This window comes from Balaenoptera acutorostrata, chromosome 16 (assembly GCF_949987535.1).
Source record: "Balaenoptera acutorostrata chromosome 16, mBalAcu1.1, whole genome shotgun sequence".
Lineage (NCBI taxonomy): Eukaryota > Metazoa > Chordata > Mammalia > Artiodactyla > Balaenopteridae > Balaenoptera > Balaenoptera acutorostrata.
In genome coordinates this window covers 56,783,300-56,806,031 of record NC_080079.1, presented here as the reverse complement: position 1 = coordinate 56,806,031, position 22,732 = coordinate 56,783,300, and the positions used below count along the sequence as shown (strand labels likewise).

At 55.9% G+C, this 22,732-nt stretch overlaps 1 protein-coding gene across 5 annotated transcripts in view; it reads left to right on the top strand.

The window, feature by feature from the left end:
- The window catches only part of ZMIZ1 (zinc finger MIZ-type containing 1), a 233,972-nt gene that overhangs the window by 25,038 nt on the left and 186,202 nt on the right, over nt 1–22,732 (top strand). For all 5 annotated transcript variants that reach the window (XM_057531059.1, XM_057531061.1, XM_057531062.1 and 2 more), the window contains exon 2: nt 20,991–21,113. The gene's annotated coding sequence lies outside the window, so the exon portion shown is untranslated. The remainder of the gene's footprint in view (nt 1–20,990; nt 21,114–22,732) is intronic.

Here is a 22,732-nt window from a genome sequence, read left to right as displayed (position 1 = left end):
AACGGAGTCCCTAGCATGGAGGTCAGGGGTGGGAAGAGGACAGTCAGCTTGGAAACAACCAGCCATTTGCTTGAGAACCTCTTGACCCAAAACACTGCCTTCAGGGTTGATAGAAACTGGCTCCTTCAGTGGCTGCCTGCTTTCAGACTCATGCACTCGTTCCCCACGTGGGTATAGGACCTGCAAGGCTCTGGGGCAGTGGTGGTGACCAGAACAGATAAGATCCCTGTCTGCAGGGAGCCAGAGGGGAAACAGGTCAAGAAGCCGATCGATACCACCTTTATAAACAATGAAAGATGCTAAGAAAGAAACAAGTAAGGTGCTGGGTGGAGACACCAAGGGTGGGCGTGGGAGGCCTTAAGGTGGGAAGGCCTTTCCAAGGAGGGCCCTGCGATGGTGGGGGTAGGGTGGAGGGAACCTGAGGGCAGAGGGAGCAGCCTGTGCTAAGGCAGGCCCTGAGACCGGCAATGGCAAGTTCTAGAACAGAAAGGAGTCTCGTGTGGCTGGAGGAGTCTCCCGAGTGGCCTGAGATGAGGTGGGCACCACCTCACATCTTCCATCCCATCCTGGGTGTCCCTCTTGCCCCCGGAGAGCCAGCAGATCTGCCAGGCCAGGTGTGGACATGGGCCAATTTCTGCGTGTGGGTTCCATTTGGGGCCCGTTCCCTGCCCCAGCCAAGGGGCAGATGACAGGTGACATCAATGGCTATTTCTTCCTCCCACCGGCCACCTCCATCTTTGTGGCATGAGTGGGAGGCCTGGCCTCAACTCTTGATCTGTCCCCCGGCTCTCCTCTCCACGAGGAAGCCACGCTTGCCCCTCTCCGCCGCCTGGCATTTGAGTGACCCCACCCTGCTGTCACAGAGGAAGAAGGCAGAGGGGTGGGAGGGCCGTCACCAAGGGTCCCAGGACAAGCCCAGGTTTTCCCACCTGAGGTCAGCCCTGGCCCCGAAACCTTTCTTTATTTGCTTTGGTCTTTGCTCAAAAACTCTGGTAGCAAGCTGCGTGGAATGAAATGTGAAGAACTCAAGATAATAATAAAATCAATTGGACTGTTTCCCCAGTAATTCTAGAGACTGATGCATCATTAATGTTGGTAATACAGTGCCTGTCAGATCACAAACTTCTCAATAAATGTGCAGCTGGCAAGCTCTGATAGAAATTGGAGGCAAGCAGAGAATGGGATTTGGGGCCTTTGATATATGGGGTGTCAGTGGTGTGGTGAAGTTTTTATCAATTTCTGTCACTTTGGGCCTTTCTGCTCACTACATATGTGGTCTTCATGGTGCCTCTCTGTGGGCTGCCTAGATGCTAACATCCCCCCCAGCAGTGTGAGGAAGAACACCTGCTGGAGGGACCTTGACATCCGGGCCTCGAAATTTCTGTGGGGCCTCATTACTGAGAGCTTCTCAGGTGACAAGGACTGACGGGATGGGCACAGCCAGAGGCCTTTGGACCTGACCCCATGGGTCACTCAGCCACTCCACAAGCATTTATGGAGTCCCTGCTGGGTCCAGGACACCACTGGGCCCTGCCCTTGGGGGCTCCAGGGACTGCGATGGAAGCCTAGGGCTTGGGGAGCGGAGAGTAGTCAGGTGGTCATTTCTACCTGAGGTCAAAGGTCTGAAGGCAAGTGGAGGGAGTGCCTGAGCTCGTGTGGCAGTGTCTGCCAGTAGACAGGCGGGGAGGGGGAAAACTCAGGACCCTGGAGTTGATGGGGAGTGAGGAATTTGACGAGGCTAGGCCCCCAGCAGCATTGGAGAGACGGTGGAACCTTCCTGGGGGCAACATAGAGTGGCGATTAGTGCGTGCTCTCTGGAGACGGCCTGCTGGGGCTGAATCCTAGCTCCCGTGCTTACCACAGGGCAACCGAGGAGATGAGACTCAGTTTCTTCATCTGTAAAATGGGGGGTATAGTAGCAGAACCACCTACCTGGAGGGATCTTGGGAGCATAATGAATTAATCCCAGTACAGAGCCTAGAACAGGGCCTGGTACCTTGTGAGCGCCTGACCAACACTGGCATTATTTTGGCTCAGTTGTCAGTTAACCCTCTAGTAACTGAGAGTTAACTCAGCCTTACAACTGAGATTCAGAGAGGTGAAGCAGGGCATCCCAACTCACACAGCCGGCGGGAAGCAGAGCTGGGATTTGAACTCAGCTGCTACTGAGGCTGGAGGAGGTGTCAGGGCCTGCAGCTTTCAGAGCACTGGGTCTGTGAGGTCACCAGGGAGGTTAGCAGGGAGGTTAATTAGCAGGCGGGCAGTGGGTGGGCTAAGGCCTCACTTGTTGGTGGCCTCTGGGGCCTGGAGAGATTCTGAGACTCAGGACCTGACGGTGGAGCTTTGGAGTTGGCTCCTGGGGTTTGGCTGGAGAAGGGCGGCTGCGTCTGTCAGATGAACCAGTAGGGAACCACTCTGTTTGCAAATCCCAGGAGCAGGTTGAGATTCAAATGCTCCTGGGTGCCCCCTGCCAGGGATCAGGCCCTGAGAGCCAGCAGCCTCCTTGATACCCACCCCAGAGCCACGGCCTTGGAAACCAGACCGAGAGGACCCCTGAGCGGTGGGAAGGACTTGGGGGTGTTCCGATGGCTGCCAGAGCCGCACTGAGGGCCTGGGGGTTGGGTGTACCCATGCTAGGAGGCTGCGTTCCTAGGAGGGCTCTGGGTGCAGGGCCCCTCACTCCACTGGACAGCAGTCCCCCGAGTCTGCCTTTATCATGTTGCTCCCTCCCATGGCTGCACGGGAACCCCAGGATTTACTCACTGGTTCTGTATTTGTTTGCTTTGAAAGGAAGGCCAGGTTGTGAGGCCCCCTGGGGCCTCAGGAAAGAGGAAGCGATCTAGTTAGACTGCGGTGTGCAAAAGACAGAGGGGCCTGCACTGCACTTCAGGCAAGGAGAGGTGGTGACTGGGCCCAGGTCTTCCCCAGGCTCCCCTGCCCCTCTTGGAGCTCCCATGACCCGTGTGGGCCATCCTGCTGCTGAGCCTGGGACGCTGCCGCTTGCTCTAGGTTGGGGAGGAAGGCTGGCTTTGCATTTAGCAGGTAACTTGCCTGGAAGAATCTCTCCCCATGACTCTCCCCACCCCCCTACCCATGGCTTGAGCTTAGAGGAAGTGTCCCCTTGTGGGAGTGGGAGCTGGGTGGGGGCTGAGTGAGGTGCTGAGTGGAAGCTGTAAGGTGCAGTAGCTGCAGGTGTGTTAGAAGGAGGAGCAGGTGGCCCTCTTTTCACTACCTGGAGGGCCTGGTCCCAGAGGCGTGTAGGAGCACGGGTGCTGGCTGGTCCCACCCTGCCCGAGTCCCACCACTACTGCTTATGTGACCTGAACGGATCCTGCGCCTCTCTGAGCATCACTTTCCTTATCCCCAAAATGGGGGTCCTCATGCCCACCTAATTGGGGGTGTGGTGGGCACGTCCCGTGATGCTCGGGACCTGTCTGCTGCTGAGTGCCAACCTTGTCCCAGGCTCTGGCTGACCTGTCCTGGCCTGACCCCAGCAGCTCAGAGCCTCACTAGGGAACAAGACAGGCCAGCATTGCTATAGCAGGAAGGCCTCGTAGCCATGATGAGAGGCCTGCCAAGGGGACTAGCTCGGGTCAGGCTGCTGGGGAAGGGCGTTCAGGGAGGGCTTCCCACAGGAGGTGACCTTCGAGCTGCACCCCAAAGGACAAGCCAGGGAATGCTCAGCAGAAAGGAGCAGCGGAGGGCATCAGGCCTGGGTGGGTGGGAGACAAGACGAGGTTGCTCAGCGGGGTCCTGATTACATCCTGAAGGGCCTTAAATGCCATCCATGCCTTAGAGTTTATCCTTGATGCAGGGTCAGTGAGAAGAGATTTGGGGTGAGGAGTGAGGTAGCCAGATCTGAGTGATAGAATGATCACCGTGGGGGCTGCCTGGAGGGTATCCTCACAGGGGCCCTGAGGAGGCCTGCCACCGTCCAGGGAAGGGGGTGTGAGGCCCGGCGCTGGCTGGGCCTGGGCAGGGTCCACAGCAGTGCTGTATGGGGGGATGGTGGTTGGTGGGGACACTGGGTGCTGGGGTATCTGAGGGGAGTGAATTCCAAGCACTGAGGGATGGGGGGGTGCCCTTGGCCCTCGGGCCTTCTGTGCACAGGACCCCTGGGCACTTGTTTAACATGCAGGTACCGGGCCTCACCCCAGCATGTCTGGGCAGGTGCATTTGGAAACCTGGTTGAGAACTGCAGGTCTGCTGAGGAGCACAGAGGCAGGGACGCTGAGGGGTTTGCAACAGGACAGGAACCTCTGAAGGAAAAGGGTAGATGGAGCTGATTGCAGACTCTTGAAGGGATACAGGGAGGTGCTGCAGGGGTGGACTGGGCTGCGGAGAGGAGAGAAGAGGACTGAGCTCTTGCCTTGAGAGTTAATTCAGCAAACAGGTACAGAGCGCCCATCCCATGGCAGCCCTGATGGTGACCAGGCAAGGTCCTTTCTAATGGAGGGGGGGGCACACGGCACTGACAAAGTACTGAGCCCACTCTACTGGAGAAGGAGGCAACTGAATCAGTCATCTGGGATGAGTGGGAAATTCCCAGGCCAAGAAGTGAGGGAAAAGCATCTGAGGCAGAGGGACTAGAGCTTGCAAAGGCTCAGGGTACGAGAGGGATGTTGTCAGAGGAGCACAGCCCTTAAGGTCAGGCCAGTGGGCCTGGACTTTGTTCCCATCTAGGGGCAGCAAGTCAACCAGGCCTCCCAAATCAGAGAAGAAAGGCCTGAGGCTGCTGGATCCTAGGAGGCCTGAGGTCCTCAGCCTGGTGGCTGTTTGAGGGTAAGGGGGCTGGTCAGTGCTTGCTGGGCTCTGCCTGTCCAGGGAAGGTGACTGAGCAATGTGCCAGCCCTCTGACAGCCTGCATGTTTCCTTTTGGCAAGGCCACATTCACGGGAACTGTGGGGTCAGAGACAAGCCTGTTTGTCTAGAGCGAAAGACCGCCTCTAGGCAGGTGACTGGCACCTGCCCCTCCAGTGCTAAAGTCCATCTGGGCGAGCCAGGGCAGGGAGGGAGGAGGGTGGCCAGGTGACGGCCTTCTTGGAAGGTGTGCCCTGTCATCCTGCATGAAGACAAGCCATGGGGCCCCAGGTGCCAGCACCATCCCTCACACTGTCCCCTCCTCCCAAATACACACACACACACACACTGAGGATGCACTGTCAGCCCTCCACACTGAGGACGTGACGTGGGGAACCAGGAAGGTGTCAATTATGGACTGCCAGTTGCCACAACACATAGAGGTCACTGAAGACCAGAGAGGGGAAGTGACCTGCTCTAGGTCACACAGCGAGTTAGACCACCAACTGGCTCCCAGGCTCCCCCATGGCACCATGGCCCCAAAAGCTTTGGGATGAACTGGCTGGGCCGCCACATGGCTCAGGTTCTGGTCACCTCTTTAACTCCTGCTTTAGCTGTATCTCTGAGCCCCGGGAAGGGGAGCTGTCTGCCAACAGTAAGCTTTCTCCTGATGGAATCAGCTTGTGCAGCTTCTTCACTCCCCCCACCTAAAACAACCCAAGGAAAGAAACCCACAAAACGCTGGTCCTCGCCTCTGTTGGACCAACATTACCCAGCCCAAGTGGAAGATCTACAGCGGTGAGCGTGGACAGAGTAGAGTCCTGAACGCCTCCTGACAGGGAGGCAGAAATCCCAGCTCTGGAAGTGTGTAAACATGGTTATTTTTAGCCCTGGGAGGGCTGTGGGCGCAGCAGCGTGACCCGCATTTGGCTCAGCCCCCTCCTCCTGCCCCCCCACCCCGGGAGAAAAGGCCTCCTTTGCCCCCCTGCCCTCCCCTGCCACCAGCCTCGGGGCTGGGCCAGTGAATTCAAGGCCCACCCAGAGAAGGAGCCGGGCGGGGGAATCTCAGGCTGCCCACGGCCGGGAGCTGAGGCCAAGACCGGCTCACAAGGGGCAGGATGTGGTTTGCAGAGAGGCGACATTTCACGTTACAAGAGAGATACTGGAGCCACACAATTTCTTGCTTTTTCCATGGGCTCTTATTCCCTAATCCTTGTACCTTCCCTGGTCTGGGCGTCATGAGGCCTGGTCCCGAATGAATGTGCTGCCACTTTCACCACTGTGTGCTCTGACGTGTATGACACCTCTCAGCATTTCATCCATGCCCTCATCTTTGAAGTGGGATAAGTTCCCAACCTGGCTGGTGGGAGTGGGGGGTGAGCTTAACAAGATCATGGCTGTTCACTCACTCATTCAACAAACACTTAGCATCGATTTTGTGCCAGACACTATTCTGGTCACTGGATATAAAATAAGGAGCCAGGCTGACACGGTGCTGACCCTCCTGGGGCTAACATCATTAGGGTGGGGGCAGGAGACAGATAATAAATAAGCACGTGCATAAACAATAATCAGTTTGCAGTACGTGCAATGTGGGAATAATACGGAGTGATGTGTTATGGGGTGATTGGAGTGAGGGAGGGGGCACATGTTTTAGGCAAGGGCAATCAGGAAGGAACCCCTGAGAAATTTAAATGAAACAGAGCCAGTCATAGTGGGGGGAGGAGGTAGTGAGAGGGAACAGCAGGTGCAAAGGCCCTGGGGCAGGAAAACCAGTGGGGCTGGAAGCTAAGCAGTATACTTGGTAAAGTGGGCAGGGCCAGATGCATGGGGTGTGTGGGTCATGGGGAGGCCTTGGAGAGGGCTGAAAACAGGAAGAGATTTGCTTCACAGCTACAGGGTAAAGCATGAGGGAAGTGAGAGTGCCAGGCCAGTGGGGGGCTGTTGCGCTCACCCAGGCAAAGGAGCTGCCCAGCGGTGGGCAGATTAGAGCACAGGGAGGGTGAACCATGGATGTGGCAGATGGCTTGGCTGAGAGGGAGCATCAGAATCGAGGATGGCTCCTTGGCTTTTAGATTTGATGGCTGGGTTGTGCGGGGAGAGGGCAATTGATCAGAAGGGGCCAGTGCAGAGAGGTTGGAGGGAGAACAGGACCCGGGGGACGGAGGCTCTTCTGGACACATGCATTGGGGATATCTGTTGAAGTTCAAGTGGAGAGGATTGCTCAGGCGAGTGGCCGCAGGGGGAGCACCAGGCCCCAGTCCGGCACGGCTCTCCTCCCGGGAGCTCTTGGCCAGCCTCAAGCCAGGCTGTGTGGGCGGGCACTCCCTTGGGGCCTGGCCTAGGGTTTTGTCCCAGTGCATCATGAATGAGGGCCTTCTGGTCCCCTGGCTTGGGTGGGGCGTGGGCAGCTCCTGCAGCCTCAGTGCAGAGGGGCTTGAAGGCTCTGCCCAAAAGCTTGGGCTGGACGGACCAGAAGGCACCCTGCTGGGGGACATTGGAGCACCATTTGCCTTTGGCTGGACCTGAGCCCTGGGTGTCACTCCCATGCCTCATGCCCAGCTAGATTGACTTCTTATTGTGAAGTAGCAATGGCCCCTCCTGTGTCTGGATCAGGATGTCAAGGATGGAGGGAGTAGCAACATGTTTGGGATTTTTTCACAGCAAACTTGGTTCCCCTTTATTTTGTCATCAGCCAGCTGTGTGACCCCCAAACATGTCCCCTCGCCTCTCTGGGCCTCAGAATTCCCATCTGAGACACCAGGATGGAGCAGAAGGTCCTCAGGGTCCTATAGTGACAATGCGTCCAGGTTTGGTTACAGAGGTTTGGTATTAAGGGTCATGGTGTGAGCAAAGGCCTGGCAGCTGGACCATGGAGACGCCTTGCGGGGCCCCAGGGAGCAGATGAGTATGGCAGAGAGGCCACTCGAAGGATGGTCACAGGAAATGAGGCGGGAACGCCAGGCTGCCTGTGGAGGGGCAAAGGGCCCAGCTTACCATACAAGCAATTGTGCCTTCGGGAAACTCTCTACGCTTTTCAAAGCCTCAGTTTTGCCATCTGCCAAATGGGGGTGATAAATGTCGCTGACCTCAGAGGGATGAATAACTGTTACTGAGGTACCATGAGGAGAGGTCAGCTCAGCCCTTGCTCGTGGAATGTCTTCGATTTCTGATGGCTGCCCTCTCCCTGTCCCTGTCCAGTTTGCAGCCGGAATCCTAATTCAGGGGAGGGCTCTTTTGCTCTTGGGGCTTCCTGTGAGAGCCACAATCCTGGGCCTGGGAGTCCTGCCAAACCTAACTGTGGAGGCAGTGAACCTCACCATGGCCTTGGGGACCGGCCCACTGGCCATGGCTTTCTGAGCATCAGCCTTCAGTTTTGCTAGTAGCGGCGCATTGGGGCTTTAACCAGAGGCGGTAATGAGCTCTGAAATCACGCCAGTTTTGTGTTTTATTTCTCAAAGAAGAGGTGGGTTTTGATTTCCTGTCAGCATTGATGTGGTTGCTGTAGTTGTGTTGTGGGGTGTGTGTGTGTGTGTGTGTGTGTTGTAACTGCTCCGGGTTTTAGAGCTGTGGTAGAAAATGAGGAAAATAGCAGATGCTATATCCATTTGCCACCAAACTGTCTTGAAATGCTATAAATATTTTCTAAAAAGACTAGCTTCCCAAGCCCGATGTGTTAGTTATCTCCTCCCCGAGAAACTGATTCCCGAAAATTAAGACAAATAACCTCTTAAATCACTGTGTTAACCTCAGGTGTAAAAACCGTTACCGCGCCAGCCGCGGGTCAGAGTGACTCTGCTCCGCCTAAGTGACTCTGTGTGGTACTGAGACGGCGGCAGCAGCAGCAGAAAGGAAAGAACCCTGTGCTCGGTCAGGAGGCCTGGCTCGGCCACTCACTGCTGTGTGACCCCAGGCTGGTGGGCTCACCTCTCTGATCCTCTTGTTTCCTCATCTGTGTCACAGAGACATGTCACCCGCCACCTCTCAGAGGTGACGCTTGTGCTCCTCAGAGGTACACAAAGGAGACCGGCAGGATTCAGCCGCTGCATTCATCACAACTGAGAAAAACCCTCAGCTCCAGGCCTGTCCAGCCCTCTGGCTGTGTGGAGGGCAGCCTCCAAGCGCCGGGCCCCTTGCTGGTCTCTCTTTCCCGCAGAGAGAGCCGGTGGGGCTTGCAGCCTCCAGCAGGCAGGCAGCAAAGTAATGCCGGTGTTTCTCCTCCCTGCATTTGTTTTTATGTTTAACTTCTATTTGTGGTGAGTGAGGCTAATTTCATACTTAAGGTAATCCTATAAAGTTTTTTTTAATCAAGGTATTTTAGCAAAAACTGTGAATCGATTTCAAGAAAAATATGAAACGAATGGCAGGCTAGATGGCAGGAGGAACTGACAAAAAGCCAGGAAGCTGGTTAGGAAACGTGGGGGGCTCTGCAAACTGGGTTGCCCTTTTCTTTCCCGTTCACCTCTGTGAACTTTTTATCTCCATTACCTTTGCATCTCCTTGTGAAGGAGTGGATGGCGGGGGGTGGGGGGCAGTACTGGGAGGACATTTTGGTGAATTGTCTTCCGATGGCACGATATTCAGAGGTGACCGCTAACTCCGTCACGCGGAGTGCTGCAGGTGTCCCTCTCCCGGGGTCCAGGCCTTACCTCCACCAGGTGTGGCCCACCTCTGGCAGGGTGTAGTAGCCGCTCCCCTAACAGGGATGTCAGATACTGTAGGTTTTGTTTTATGCTCCATCTGGGAAGGACAGGCTGGAGGGCTGTTTAGAAAAGTCATTCTGAAGTCATGTTTGAGCTCTGAAGGGGAGTGTGGGGATTTGTTGGTAAGGCCACCCTGGGTGTGGCAATGAAGCTCGGTGACACACCTGCCTTTCTGTCACTCATGAGCTCCCCCAAGCCTGAGGCTGGATCCTGTCCACAGTGCACCGCCAGCGCCAGGCAAGGGGGTCAGCCAGGGATGGGTCCACAAGCTCCTGCTGGAATGAAGCAGGTGCTCCTTGGATGGGCCTTGCCCATTATGCAGGGGCCCTCCCCCAACCAAGTCGCAGGCCCTGGAGGGTCTGCACCCAGCCCTGTGCTCATGAGGCCTATGTACTTCCCATGCCCCCGCCCCATCATGGCTAGCCTAGAGCTGCACACAAGGTAGGTGCCCAGGAAGGGCTTGACCAGACCCAGAGGTCGATGTGCTGCCACGGTTTCAGATCCCTTGTCCATTGTTCTTGGGGTTCCCACCAGGGCGGGGACACAAGCTTCTGGTTTGGAAATCCTGGCTGCCGTATACACAGGCATCACAATCATGCCCTGTCATCATCCTCAGAACCTCACTCTACCATTGCCTTCATATCTGGCCAGTAGATGAGGCAGCCCCATTTACCCCCATTTTACAGGTGAGGAAATTGAGGCCCGGAGTTAGCAAGTGACTTGCTTGAGGTCACACAGCCGATGATGCAGAGACCTAGCCCGAACCCATGACAATTATTTTCTGGCCACTTTGCCTTCCACTCACAAAGATAGTTCAAAGGACTTTATGTATCTAGCTGCTTAAATTTCATCCATTCATTCATTCATTCAGTTGGAATCTTTGTAGCCTAGTGGGTAAGAGCTCTGGAGCCAAATGGCCTGCTTTGCATTTCAAGCACTTCCTGGCCACGTGACCTTCGGTAAGTTCCTCTATCTCTCTGTGCCTCAGTTTCCTCACCTGTAAAGTGGGCGTAAATACCACATGGGACTGTTGTGATGATTAACAGGTTAGCCGTGCCTGGCTCAGGGTGAGGTTCTCGAGGGCCCGCTGGCCGTGCTTACTCCTCTGGGCACTGAGGGATCGTAGAGTCCTCTGGGCTCTACTGCAGGGTAAGGTAAGGGTTGAGGAGGAGTGGAAGGGCCAAGTGGTTTGTCCCAGTGGTAGGCAGAGAGAATCCTGTCCCAGAGCCTTGGCACAAGGTAATGGTCTATGGTTCATCTGCCGACCAGCCGGCTCCTCACCTTCTGTCTGTCTGCCTGCCTGTCTGTCTCTCCTCTCGGCATCTGTCTATGCAGTGCAGTCCCTCCCCGACATACAGCCCCCAAGGATCCGCTTGCAGGCCTGCGAGTGGGGGTGACACCCCAGCCCACCTGGAGACCCATTTATTCTGCCGCTGGGGCATGGAGCCCGGTTTTAATCATCCTCTCTCCACCACGAGATGCAGATGGTTGTATTATTAATAGTCATAATTAATCAGCATCCACGGAGGATCTTTTCCCTGGGCATCAGATCCTCAGGACGAGCAGCCCCAGGAGGTCCCGCTCCAGTCCTCACTTTACAGAAGGGGTCGCGTAAGGCCGGGAGGAGGGAGGTTAACTCATGGGAAGTACAGCTGGGAGTGGCCCCTGGGCTCAGAGCCCGGGTCTGGTGACAGCGCCCCAGTGTTCCTGCCCAGAAGTGGACTTTCCAGCACCCCCAGCCTCAGCCCCAGCGCTCCTAGGTCCTAGGGTGCTGGCCCCTGGGAGAAGCCTTCAGCACTGGGGGTGGGAGGGCAGCTGAACTCAGGGGTCTTGGGCCAGGAGCAGAGGAAGAAAGGTAGAATGGGAGGAAAGGCCAGGGGGAAGCGGGGCCTAGTAGGCTAGCAGGAGAGGGGCCTGACTGGGGGCTGAGTGTGGGGAAGTGGCACTGGGTGGAGGGGTGCCAAATACCAGGTACCTCTCCACCCCTCACCCCAACGGCGAGCCTGGGCCTGATGCCAGCTGCTTCTCCATTCTAAGCACCGCGTCTTAAGGACAGTGATTTAACGCTTGCGGCAGGCTGCTTCCTGATTTATGGGCCTGCTCCGGACAGGCCTAACTCCATGAGTGCAGCGGCAGCGAGGGGCTCCTGCACGGTTCTGCAGATGGCCACCTGCCCACCTGCTCCCCGTGCCCACTCTCCTGGGCCCCACGGCCGCCGGGGCCCTGCGCATGCGTGTGCGTCAGAGCTGTCCACATCCCTGCTCAGCGTGCAGGTGCCCCCAGTGCCCCAAGTGCAGGTGTGTGCTGTTCTGGGTGTGAGCGTGTGAGCGCTCATCTGAGCACGTATGCCTGGTGTCTGCAGACACTAGTAAGGGAAGCACGCGTGCCCGCGTGTGACTGTGTTGGGGTGTGATGAGGTACGTGCCTGTGGGCTTGCGGCCACCACCTCACTCTGTTTTCCTCGAATGGATGCCATCCACCCTCACACACCTACACATGGTGACCTGTGTGGCCGGCTGAGACATCCCGGCCTGATCATTAGACTCAGCAGTAAGACTCTGCCATGGTAAACGAGTCCAGAGTGCCTCCGCCCAGGAGTCCTGCAGGGAAGTGGGAGGTAGGCTCGTCCTCAGGGCAACTCCAGTCCTCTCCCCATCCCCACAGTGGGAGGCTGGGAGAGAGGGACACAGCCCCTGGCCCCAGGCCCCCATGCCGTGGTCTGTGTCACCTCTCCCTACCATGCTCACAAACCTGCACTTGCTCTGTGCCAGGCCTCGGGGACAAACCCGTGTCATGGGAGAAGCCCAGTCGGGAGTCAGGCAGATCAGGGCACAAACCCAGGCTCTGTCCCCAGCATGTGGGACACGCTCCCTCTGCTTCTCTCATCCTCAGAGTTTTCCCATCTGCAAAATGGTTTTAACAAGAGCCACCTCCTGGGGCTGTTGTGAGGATTAAAGGGGTATAAAAGCTGCTAGATAAGTCAAGGCTCTGCCCCATCAAGCCTCAGTTTCTCCATCTGTAAAATGGTCGTAATGACCCTCACTGGCCATCTCATGGAGCTGTTTTTAGGATCAGATGGGAAAAAGGCTTTGTGAAGAGGGTGGGGTGGTGACCACAGGGCGTCTTCCAGTGCAAGTGTCTTGCACTTGACTGAGTATAAGACAAGGGGCTCTGGGCACATGGGAGGTAGGTGCCAAGCGGGGGAAGGGTTCCGGGTCAGATGCTCCATCTGAATCCCCAGCTGCCACATTCCAGCTTTGGGACTTGGGCACATTACCTCATCTTCATCTGCATCTCTGGGAACCGTGGATTCCTCCTCTTTCAAGTGGGTGTATTAATAGTAGGTACCTCGTGGTGGGATGGAAGAACTTGTGAGAAATGTGTGTTGAGCTTAGCACAGAGTTTGACACAAAGCAAATGCTCGAGTCAGTGATATTTGTTCTTATTTTTGCCAGCCTTATTGCCACACAGGTGGACGTTAAGTTCAGAAACACAGGTGAATGATGTATTGACATCATATTATATCATATTATATCATATCATATTATAATAGGATCTATGTTTCCAGACTTTGTGTTCATTAGTCCCCACCCAAGAAGAGTTCAGGCCCCTGAACTTCAGGGCAGCTTGGAGGGGCTGTGGTGAAATTGCAGCCCAGCCTGCAGGATGGTGCCCTGGGGATGGAGGTGGCCAGTGCTAACCTCCACTGGCTCCTGGGAATCAGGGTGCCGGGTTCCCCAGAGCCACCTGGATCCCCAGTGGGAGTCCAGCGGGCACCTCTAGCCCCGCCTGAACTGCTGGCCTGAGGCCCAGAGCGGGACTTGATGTCTCACCTGAGCCAGGGGAAGACTGCAGACCCTGCTGACACCCAGGTGCTTTCCCCTGCTGGCTGCAGACTGAGCCCATGGGCAACCCCATCACGTGTGGGCTCTCTGATCTGTGCCCTGCCTCATACCAGTTGACGGGGTCCAGGAGAGGGGCAAAGTCCACATCCCGCTGAAGGAATGAGGCCCTGCACCCAGGCCAGGGCTGGCAGACACAGCCAGAGCTACAGGGGCTCAGAGATGGCGGGCCAAGGTGGGCCCAGATAGGCAGGGCAGAGAGGAGGAAGGCCAGGCTGGAGCCAGACCTTGAAGGACAAGGGGACTTAGCTTGCTGAAGGGACAGCATTCCAGAAGGACAGAAGTGTGTGGCAAAGGTTTGGAGTCGTTCCTAGGGAAAGGCATGCCCTCTCCCATAAGACATCTGGGCTGCTCCGGTCCAGATGGCCTCGACTCTCAGTGACCAGTGGCCATCGGGTGAAGCAGATGGCCAGCGGGGGGCGGGGCCACCCTCGGGCCTGAGCCAAGGGAGGCCAAGTGGCCCACATAGGCCAGAGCCCGAGACCTTGGCACCGGCCACTCAGAGCTCTCGACTCGAGAGTTAATGATTCATTTGTGGCCAATTTCTGCTGGCCTTTGCCTGGAAATTCCCAAGCCTGCCCCTTCCCTCGGCTCCCGGGAGCTCCAAGAGTACAGTCTCATTTACACTTGGCCGAGAACATCTCACCCACTATCCAGGGAATGGCTTTTACAATTACAGCAGTAGTGATGCAGGTTAGCCCTTAGGAGGAATTGATTCTGGCCTGCAGGCGGGGGGCCAGGGTGGTTGTTTGTAGTAAAGTTAGAGACCCCTCTCTGACCCCATGGGCAAGTGCTGATGGAAGGAACCCTGTTTGTGTTCATGGTATCCCTCATTAAGTTCAGAGCAGATGCAAACAGAATCCAGTCTGGTGTGATGTGGAAAGTATTGCAGCAGTTACAAAGGGGGAAATAGAGCTTGACCCAGGGCAGGACTTGGCTGCATGAGAGAAAGCAATAATAAATGCAAAGACCAAACCAGGCAAAAAATAGAGTAGCCTGATCCTCCAGGTTGAAAATTCCCAGGCTTGCGGAGGGGGCTTCCTTTATGTCTTTTCAACTTTGCAAATTTAATTTCTTCTGATTTTTTCTTGACGGTCCCAGGCGTTGGTGGTAAACAACCGCTCTCCCCAGAATGTTTCCCTGTGACAGCAGCTTTCTCTGGAGAGGGTGCTATCAACACTTGGCAGGGCCTCCTCCCGGCTCCCAGCTCAGGCTCCTGAACAGCGAGAGCTCCTAAAAGGCATTCAAGAATGTGATGCTCTCCTGGGGTGCTGGGGGCGCAGGGCCGGGGCGAGCGTGGGCCTGGCCTCTTTGTTCCCTGCAGCGGCCCAGCAGCCGGCCTGGCCCCAGAACCTCAAATGGCCCCTGATTGTGGATGGTCCCCAGGCGGAGAGGTGGGGGAGTATCGGGTGTCCTCTGGCTCCCACTGGTGCCCTGGTCCTTGGCACGGCTCAGCGACAGGAGGGAGCCCGTCTTCCGAGGACAGCTCTGCCAGGCCCGTCTGTGGCCAGGAGACCAGCGGTGTCCCGGCCCTGCAGCCTCCATGGTCTGCGTCACGCGCTGGCTTAGGTGTCCTGAGTCAGAGCCAGGAAATGGATCTGCCGTGCGGGGGTGGAAGTGCCGCTGCCCCGGGCAGCTGGGGTGAACCCTAACCTCCTGCCCATCCACGCTGAGGGGGGGGTCCTGGCCTCATGCATCCCTCCCCTGGCCTGGCCTGGTTTTGACCAGTACCTGGAGGAGAGGCTGAGGTGACAGCCTGCTCCCTGCTCCACAAACTGTGCCCAAGCCCCACACCCCACACGGCCAGTAACCGCAGGGCTGTTGACAGGACGGAGCGCTCAGATCAGGCGCAGAGAGGCTGCTGGGCCTCTCCCAGGGCCGGACCGCTTTCCTGGAATGCCCTTCCCGGCTTGTGCTCTGGCCAAGGATTTACCCAAGAATGACTTCTTTGGCAAAGCCTTCCCCGGCAGCCCCCCTCCAGCTGAAGCTGCCCCTTTCCTCTGAGCCACCTTCTGTGGACCTCCATCGCGGATCCTAGCACAATGTGGTGTGATCACGTTTTCCAAAAGGGCTGCCTCGCACGTTTGCCTGCGTGTGTGCTTTGAGGCGTATTTATCTGTGCGCCTTGCATGCCTGGTACACACTAGACACTCAATAAAAGCAGGCTGGTTTCAATGAAGGGGACTCCTGAAGGTGGTGTTGGAGTGTCCCTTTGTTAATAATGTGGTGAAGATGGGGGCCTGGGGTCAGCAGAGAGGCTGACCCTCCCCCCCCCACCAGACCCCCTTCGCGGCCTCTGCCCGGGTAATTGCTGGGGGCTGCAGTGGGCCCCTCCCCGATTCCACACAGCCAGTGCCTTCCTTGCCAGCAGGAGTCAGCTCCCTGGGCTGCCCCTGTGATCACTCTCCAGAAAACACCCCAGTGGAAACTGCATGAATGATTGATAAGAGCTGAGAGCTGTTTAATTTTTCCCCCTGTTTAATGGCTATCAATAATTTAATACGCTCTCTGTATGTTTTTAAGAAATAGCACCCATTTCGCCGTCTCCTGTTTAGCGGGCTAAATGATTTAAGTGTTGGAAATATGCTCTGAGGATGGAGGTTTAGAGTCAGAGGAATCTGGAGGCCGGGGGTGGGGAGAGGTGGGTTCAGAGCCAGCCAGCAGCATCTTGGCCTGGGGGGGTGGGGGGGGGTGGGGTGTGTGTGTGTGTGTGTGTGTGTGTGTGTGTGTGTGTAGGTTGGAGGGAGGGGGAGGGTAGAAGCCAGCGCCATTCTGCTAAGAGCAAGATAATTGCTTTTCCGGGTCTCACTGAGCAGCCCCTGAACAGCTGTCAACTCACCCCCTCCCCAATGCTGAGCTTTTCTGGAGACTCCTGGGGGCCCAGGGGGGGTAGGAGGGAGCGGCTGCCGGTACCACCATGGGCTGAGAACTGCCCTCCCCCTGACATCTTTGCCCCCTCCTAAAGCTGTTAAATCATTTTTATTTTAATGATGCAGTTAGTCTCCTGCCAGCCTCATCTTCCAGATAGGATAGGGGTAGTGTGGAGTGGGGGGGCTCAGAATCACTAATCTCAGGACCCAAAGGGACCTGGAAGGTCATCTGCCAGTGCTCCCCCAAACTTTCCAGAGGCACAGGATCACCTGGGAGGACTTGTTAAAAATTTAAATTTCTGGGCTGCATTCCAGACCCACAGACTTCCATTCTCGGGGGAGAGGCCTGGGAAGCCGTGGGTTTAACAAGCAACCCAGGTGATTCTTATCATCAGAGGAGTTTGGGAAATAGAGAATTCAGCTCCAGTTCTGATGCTTCCTGCACCCACAGCAGCACAGGGCCGCTGCCTCTGCCTGCACGCCTCTGCGGACGGGACCCTCACCGTCTTGTGAGACAGCACACCCACCTGTGGAAGGTGCGCCCCAGTCCAGAGCTCCTTCTGTCGTTAGGCTGGGCCCACGCAGCTGCCCTCATGTGCTCCTCATGAGGAGTTAACCTCTGCTGTAGGACAGACTGCCTGGGACCTGGGGTCTTGCCCTCTCCCATCCTGGCCACCCTCTGGCTTCTCTGTGCCTCTTTCTTGGGCAAGAAGCTTCCTTTCTCAGCAAAGGAATCTGGGTAGCAGAGGAAGCGTAGGGGTGGGGATGCACTCTCCCCTCCAGGCCTGAGTGCCCCCTTCCCAGGGGCAGGCGGGTGACGTGGTGCTGTGTCCTGCCCTTGGTGGCCTGCAGTGGTCACATCAGCCTGCTTGTGGCAGGCGCCATCGCTGACACAGTGGAGATTCTGAGAGGGGGCAGAAAGATTCCCAGGCCTCAGAACCGCCGTGGCCTTTCAGGGGCCAGTCCTCCCATCCGAGAGAAAATGTGACTCATCAGAGATTGTTGACTAAGCCAGATCTCTGGGATGAGAGTGGAGGAGCTGAGGCCAGAGGGGGCTCCCCCAGGGCCAGGGCTACACATCCATTGAGGACAGAGCTGAAATTGCAAAGGTGGGGCAGGGGCCCCAGACAGGGGCATTCAGGACTGAGGCCCTGGCGCTCACCTGAGTCACGGTCACTGAGGGCAGGGAGTGGGGCAGGGGAGAGCGTCCACCTTCTTGCTTGGCCCTGATGGAGACAACTCAGTTCATGGAAGGACTTTAGCAGAGCTGATGCCCTGGCCGTCTGACATTACAATTCTTCCTTTGCTTTGGCAGTTTGCATTGTTTCAGCAGAGATACAGTGCTGACTGCCAGGCGGGCTTGCTACTTCATTTCACTAGATAATTAAGAGGGAAGGAGTGGTACCCTTTCATAGGTGTCACCATCTGCTACAAAATGGGGGACCCCTTAAGTCCTGTGCCCCTTTGTAGACCCTCTTTGTACCCCCAAATTCAGCCCTGCCCTCGGTCTACATGGGAGAAGCCGGGGTCCCAGGAGGTGCTGTCATATGACCTGTCTTGTAATCACCAGTTCGCCTTGTGCCCCTTCACCCCCACAAAGCCTGCAGTGATCATCACAGCACCACTGTGGAGGTCTCAACCCTAGGGGAATAGGAAGAGGGGTGCCACCGAACCCCGACAGGGCCCCTACTTGGAGAGTTCCAAGAGCTGGGGAGACTGAAGGGAAAGACTTAACCCCATGCTCAGGAAGACCCAGGTCCAGAGAGAGAGCTGTGTGAATATAGACACCTGGGCAAGGCCAGGGGCAGTCAGGGAAGGCTTCCAGGAGGAGGTGCTGCCTGCCCTCAGGCTTGAAGCAGGGGAGGAAGGGGTGGGGCATCCCCAGTGCAGAGGTGTAAGGTGGCACTGTGAATTGCAGAGGAGAGTGAGGTGAGGCCCAGCAGGGCAGGGCGGGGCTGGATATTGGTTGCCTGGGCGGAGAGCCACCCGAAGGTTTGTTTGTTTTTAGCTTCTGTCGAAGTATTACATCCATGCAGAAAAAGTGTGCATATCCTAAGCGCAGCTTGACAAATTCTCACAAAATGAATACACTCATGTAACCATCATAGAGATCAAGAAACAGAACATTCCAGATCCCCTAGAACCCCCCGCATACCCCCTTCCGATCACTGCTCCCCCTCAAGGATAATGACAGCATTATCCTTACATTATCAACAGCACACTATCAGTTATCTACTGCTGCCCCCAAAACTGCCCCCAAAACTACACTGAAACTTAGTGACTTAAAATAAACAACCACCATTTATTATGTCTCATAATTCTGTGGTTTGCCTGGGCAGTCCCTTTGCCAGTTTCCCTTGGGCTCATGTGACTCCAGTCACCTGAAGGGCTGGCTGGACCAGATGGTCAAAGATGGCCTCAGTCACATCTGGCAGATGGTGCTGGCTGTTGGCTGGGCAGCCTCAGTTCTCCTCCATCCTCCAGTAAGGTAGACCAGCTTCCTTCCATGGCTAGGCTGCGTTCCAAGAGGTCCAAGGCCAGAAACAGCAGGATCTCTTGAGTCCTAGTCTCTGGAAGTCACAAAATACCACTTTCACCAAGTCCTATTGGTCAAAACAAGTCTCAAGGCCAGCCCAGATTCAGAGGCGGAGAATAGACTCCACCTCTCGATAGGAGGAGCTGCAAAGAATCTGTGGCCATATTTGTTTTAGTCTGCCACAGCATAGAGTAGCTTTGCCTGTTCTTGACCTTTATACAATTGGACCCCTTAAGTATGTTCTCCATTGTCTCTGGCTTTTTTTTTTTAAATTAATTAATTAATTAATTTATTTTTGGCCGCGTTGGGTCTTCGTTTCTGTGCGAGGGCTTTCTCCAGTTGTGGCGAGCGGGGGCCACTCTTCATCGCGGTTTGCGGGCCCCTCACTGTTGCGGCCTCTCCCGTTGCGGAGCACAGGCTCCAGACGCGCAGGCTCAGTAGTCGTAGCTCACGGACCTAGTTGCTCCACGGCATGTGGGATCTTCCCAGACCAGGGCTCGAACCCATGTCCCCTGCATTGGCAGGCAGATTCTCAACCACTGCGCCACCAGGGAAGCCCTGTCTCTAGCTTTTTTGATCAACATTATGTTCGTAAGATTTATGTGTATTGTTGGATAGAGTTGCAGATTATTTTTTCTCATTGGTGTGGTATTCCATTGTATGCATACACCGATTTATCCGTTCTACAGTTGATGGCCGTTTGGGAAGTTTTCATTTTTGGGCTGTTATGAGTAGCACTGCTGTGAACATTCTTGTATGCATCTTTGGGTGACCACATGCACACATTTCTGTGGAGGTGGAAATGCTGGGCTGCTGATAGACAGGGTAGGGGATACTTCCAAACTGTTCTCCAAGGTGGTGACCAATGCATGCCCTACCAGCAGTGTTTGGGAGGCCCAGAAGAGCTTTGTGGAGGAGAGTGAGATGGTTTTAGAAAGACTCCCCCCGCAGCTGAAGATGGGCTGGAGGGGTGTCTCTGACCCTAGGGCTCCCTGTAATGTCCCCTCTCTGCCTGCCCCTAGCCTCAGGCCTCCAGGCTGGGGAAGAAGGGCCATCAGACCAGATGGCTCTTTTCTGAGTGTGATCTCTACTACTGTACTTTTTCCCATCCCAGGGCCCTCCTACTGCCCTCTCTCCTTTTCCCAGAAGCGTCCTTCCACAGCTAGCCTGATCCCCCAACAGCCAGGGAAGCTGGGTGCCTGCATGCGCTGACACAAGAGGACATAGGAGCTGGGAGGGACTGCCATGGCAGCCTCCATCCATGATAGCTCTGGGCAGTGGACAAGACCAGGAGACTTGGGTTCTACTTCTGGCCTTGCCTCTCTCTTGCCATGGGACCATGGGAGGAACCCTTCCCCTATCAGGGCCTCAGTTTCCTCATGAGGCAGAGAAGGGAGTCAACCTCACCAAGTCTCTTTCCTCTCACCAACCTGAACCCTGGATTCTAGAATCTAACAGGGAAAAGGGCACGAGGAGGCCCGTGGAGAGCTTGGAAGGCTTCTGGATTTCAAGGCACATGTCAGTTGGCCCACTCTGTTCAGCTTCTTCACTGAATATCTTCACTGCCCCACTCATTCATCCATCCATCTATCCATCCATCCATCCGTCTCTGTGGCCTTGTGAGCCTCAGAGGATAGAGATAAACTAAGACCTCATTCCTGATGTCCAGGAGCTCTGCTTGGGGGAGGAGCCTGGCCTATAGAAAGCTGGGGGAGACACGGTCAGCTAGACCCAAAGCCGCTGGGGGATGAACAAAGAAAGGAGCGACAGGTCAGAGAGGGCCCTATGTAGGCATCTGAGCAGAGTGGGGCTTTGAAAGACAGAGAAGTGGGGAAAAGGGCTCCAGACAGAGCACCCAGCTTGTCTGAAGGGTGGGGGTGCTAGGGGGGCTGGGCTGACTGCAGCACGGTGGTAGGTGTGCCAGCAAGGCTGCTGCTGTGGTACGCGGTGCAGAGGAGCTGACCTTGGTGCTGGGGCCGGTTCTGGGCCTCTGACCTTTACTGGGGGTTGGGGACAACATCCAGTTTCTAGGGTCATTCCACTTCTGTGGGCCAGCTCGGCTCTCCAGGAGATGGCCAGAGGGGCCTGGGCAGGCGGGACCTAGAGCTGGGTGAAGGGGGTCGGGGCCACCCCCAGGCTCAGGCTTGGAGCTCACCACGCCCTCTCCTCTCTCCCGCAGGACCTGCAACAGCTCTGCTCGGCCAAGTCAGCCTGCTGGGGCGGCCGCCTCCTTCCACTGTGACCTCCTTTCCTGACGCCCTTAGCAGCCTCCAGTCCCGGTGGTCGGCAGAGGCCTTGGCAGGTGAGCAGGATGAGCTGGGCCCTGGCACTCGGTGTCTGCTGGTGTGGCGCCCAGCCCAAGCGGCTGGTGCCGTTTCAGGGCCTGGGGAGCCCAGAGCTGGCCTGTCATCACTGAGGAATTAGGGGAAGGGGCTTATTTCTCAATTTTCACTTCTCCTTGGCCTCCTCCTCTCAGAGGGAGCCAGAGAGCGGAGGGGTGTGCCCTGGCCTGGCACTCGGATATTTGGTTTTCTTCTCTTGCCAACTCCTGGTGTAGCGTTGGCTAGCCCTGCCCCTTCATGGCTAAGAGCCTCAGTTCTCTCATCTGATGCATGAAAATAATAATATCCTGTAACATTCTGAGCACTTAACTGTATGCCAGGCACTGTGCTAAGTACTGTGTAGTTGTTAACTCTTTTCATCTCCACCACAACCCTGTGAGGTAGGTGCTGTTATCTTCCCCATTGTGAGGCTTGTGGTCTGAAAGCAACTTGCCCAAGGTCACACTCCTGGCTGAGCCCCCATTGGGTTCAGTTCCAGGTCTTTGTGGCTCCAGTGTGCCAGTCCCTGACCCCTGTTCCATTCTGCCCTGACCTTGCCCCCCCTCTGCTGGCCTCTTCTTGTGGGTGGGCATCAAGGCGATCGTGGATGTCCTCAGAAGTGTTAAGTCCTGTCCCAACTCAAGGCAAAGGGAGGGGGCTTTTACAAGGTGACAGTTGCTGCTGGTTGCCTGGGGTCATGATTCATTTGTGGATATGATGTGACATGAACCAGACCTGACCCCTCTTCTGGAAGAGGGGTATGTTGGTTGGATACGGCTCTCTCTCCCTCTGCCTCCCAAGTTCAGTTTCCCAAGCTTGTATTAAGCACTTACTGTATGCCAGGCCTGACAGTAGGCCCTGTGGTGCCGGGGAGGAGGCCTTTTCCCATTATGTACTCTGGTGGAGAAACAGGGAGATCACATCAGATGTGGAAAGCCCAAGACAGGGGAAAATAGATGGGGTTCATAGGTTAGAGAGGGGCATTCTGGGGAGGTGACCCAAAAGTGAATTACATCATGGGGAGAAGGCTGGGTGGAGAGCCTGGCAGGATAGGGGATGAGGTTGGCAAGGGAATGGAAAGATTGTAAAAGGCCACAAATGCCAGGCTGGGGAATTAGATCCCAAAGGCAGTGGGGAGCCATGGAAGGTTCTAAGTCAGACAGTGGCCTATTGAAGGTGGTTGCATTGGAGAGGTCTTTGGAAAGGCCTCTCATAAGAGACTGAGGCAGGGAAGTTAGCAGGATTTGCAGTTGGCTGGTGGGGGGACATGAGGTTAGAAAAGCTGCCGTGATGTGGGATGGGGTTTAATGTTGGAGTTCTGTGTGAGTGTGGGGAGTCTGGAATCCAGGAAGGCTTCTTGGAGGAGGTGGACCAGGTTGTGGTCCGGAATGTCTCTGAGAGGGCCGAGATCTTCCTGAGGAAGAAGATGATTTATAGTTACACATGAGCTTGAGGTTTTCATCTGGAAGTATAGATACACATACAAGTCCCAGAGGATTCTCCCAGCCCATATTCATATCTGTGTCCATGAACACATGTGCACATGCATGCTCTACACAGACACACATGTGCTTGTAAACCTGTTCCTGCATGCTAAGGG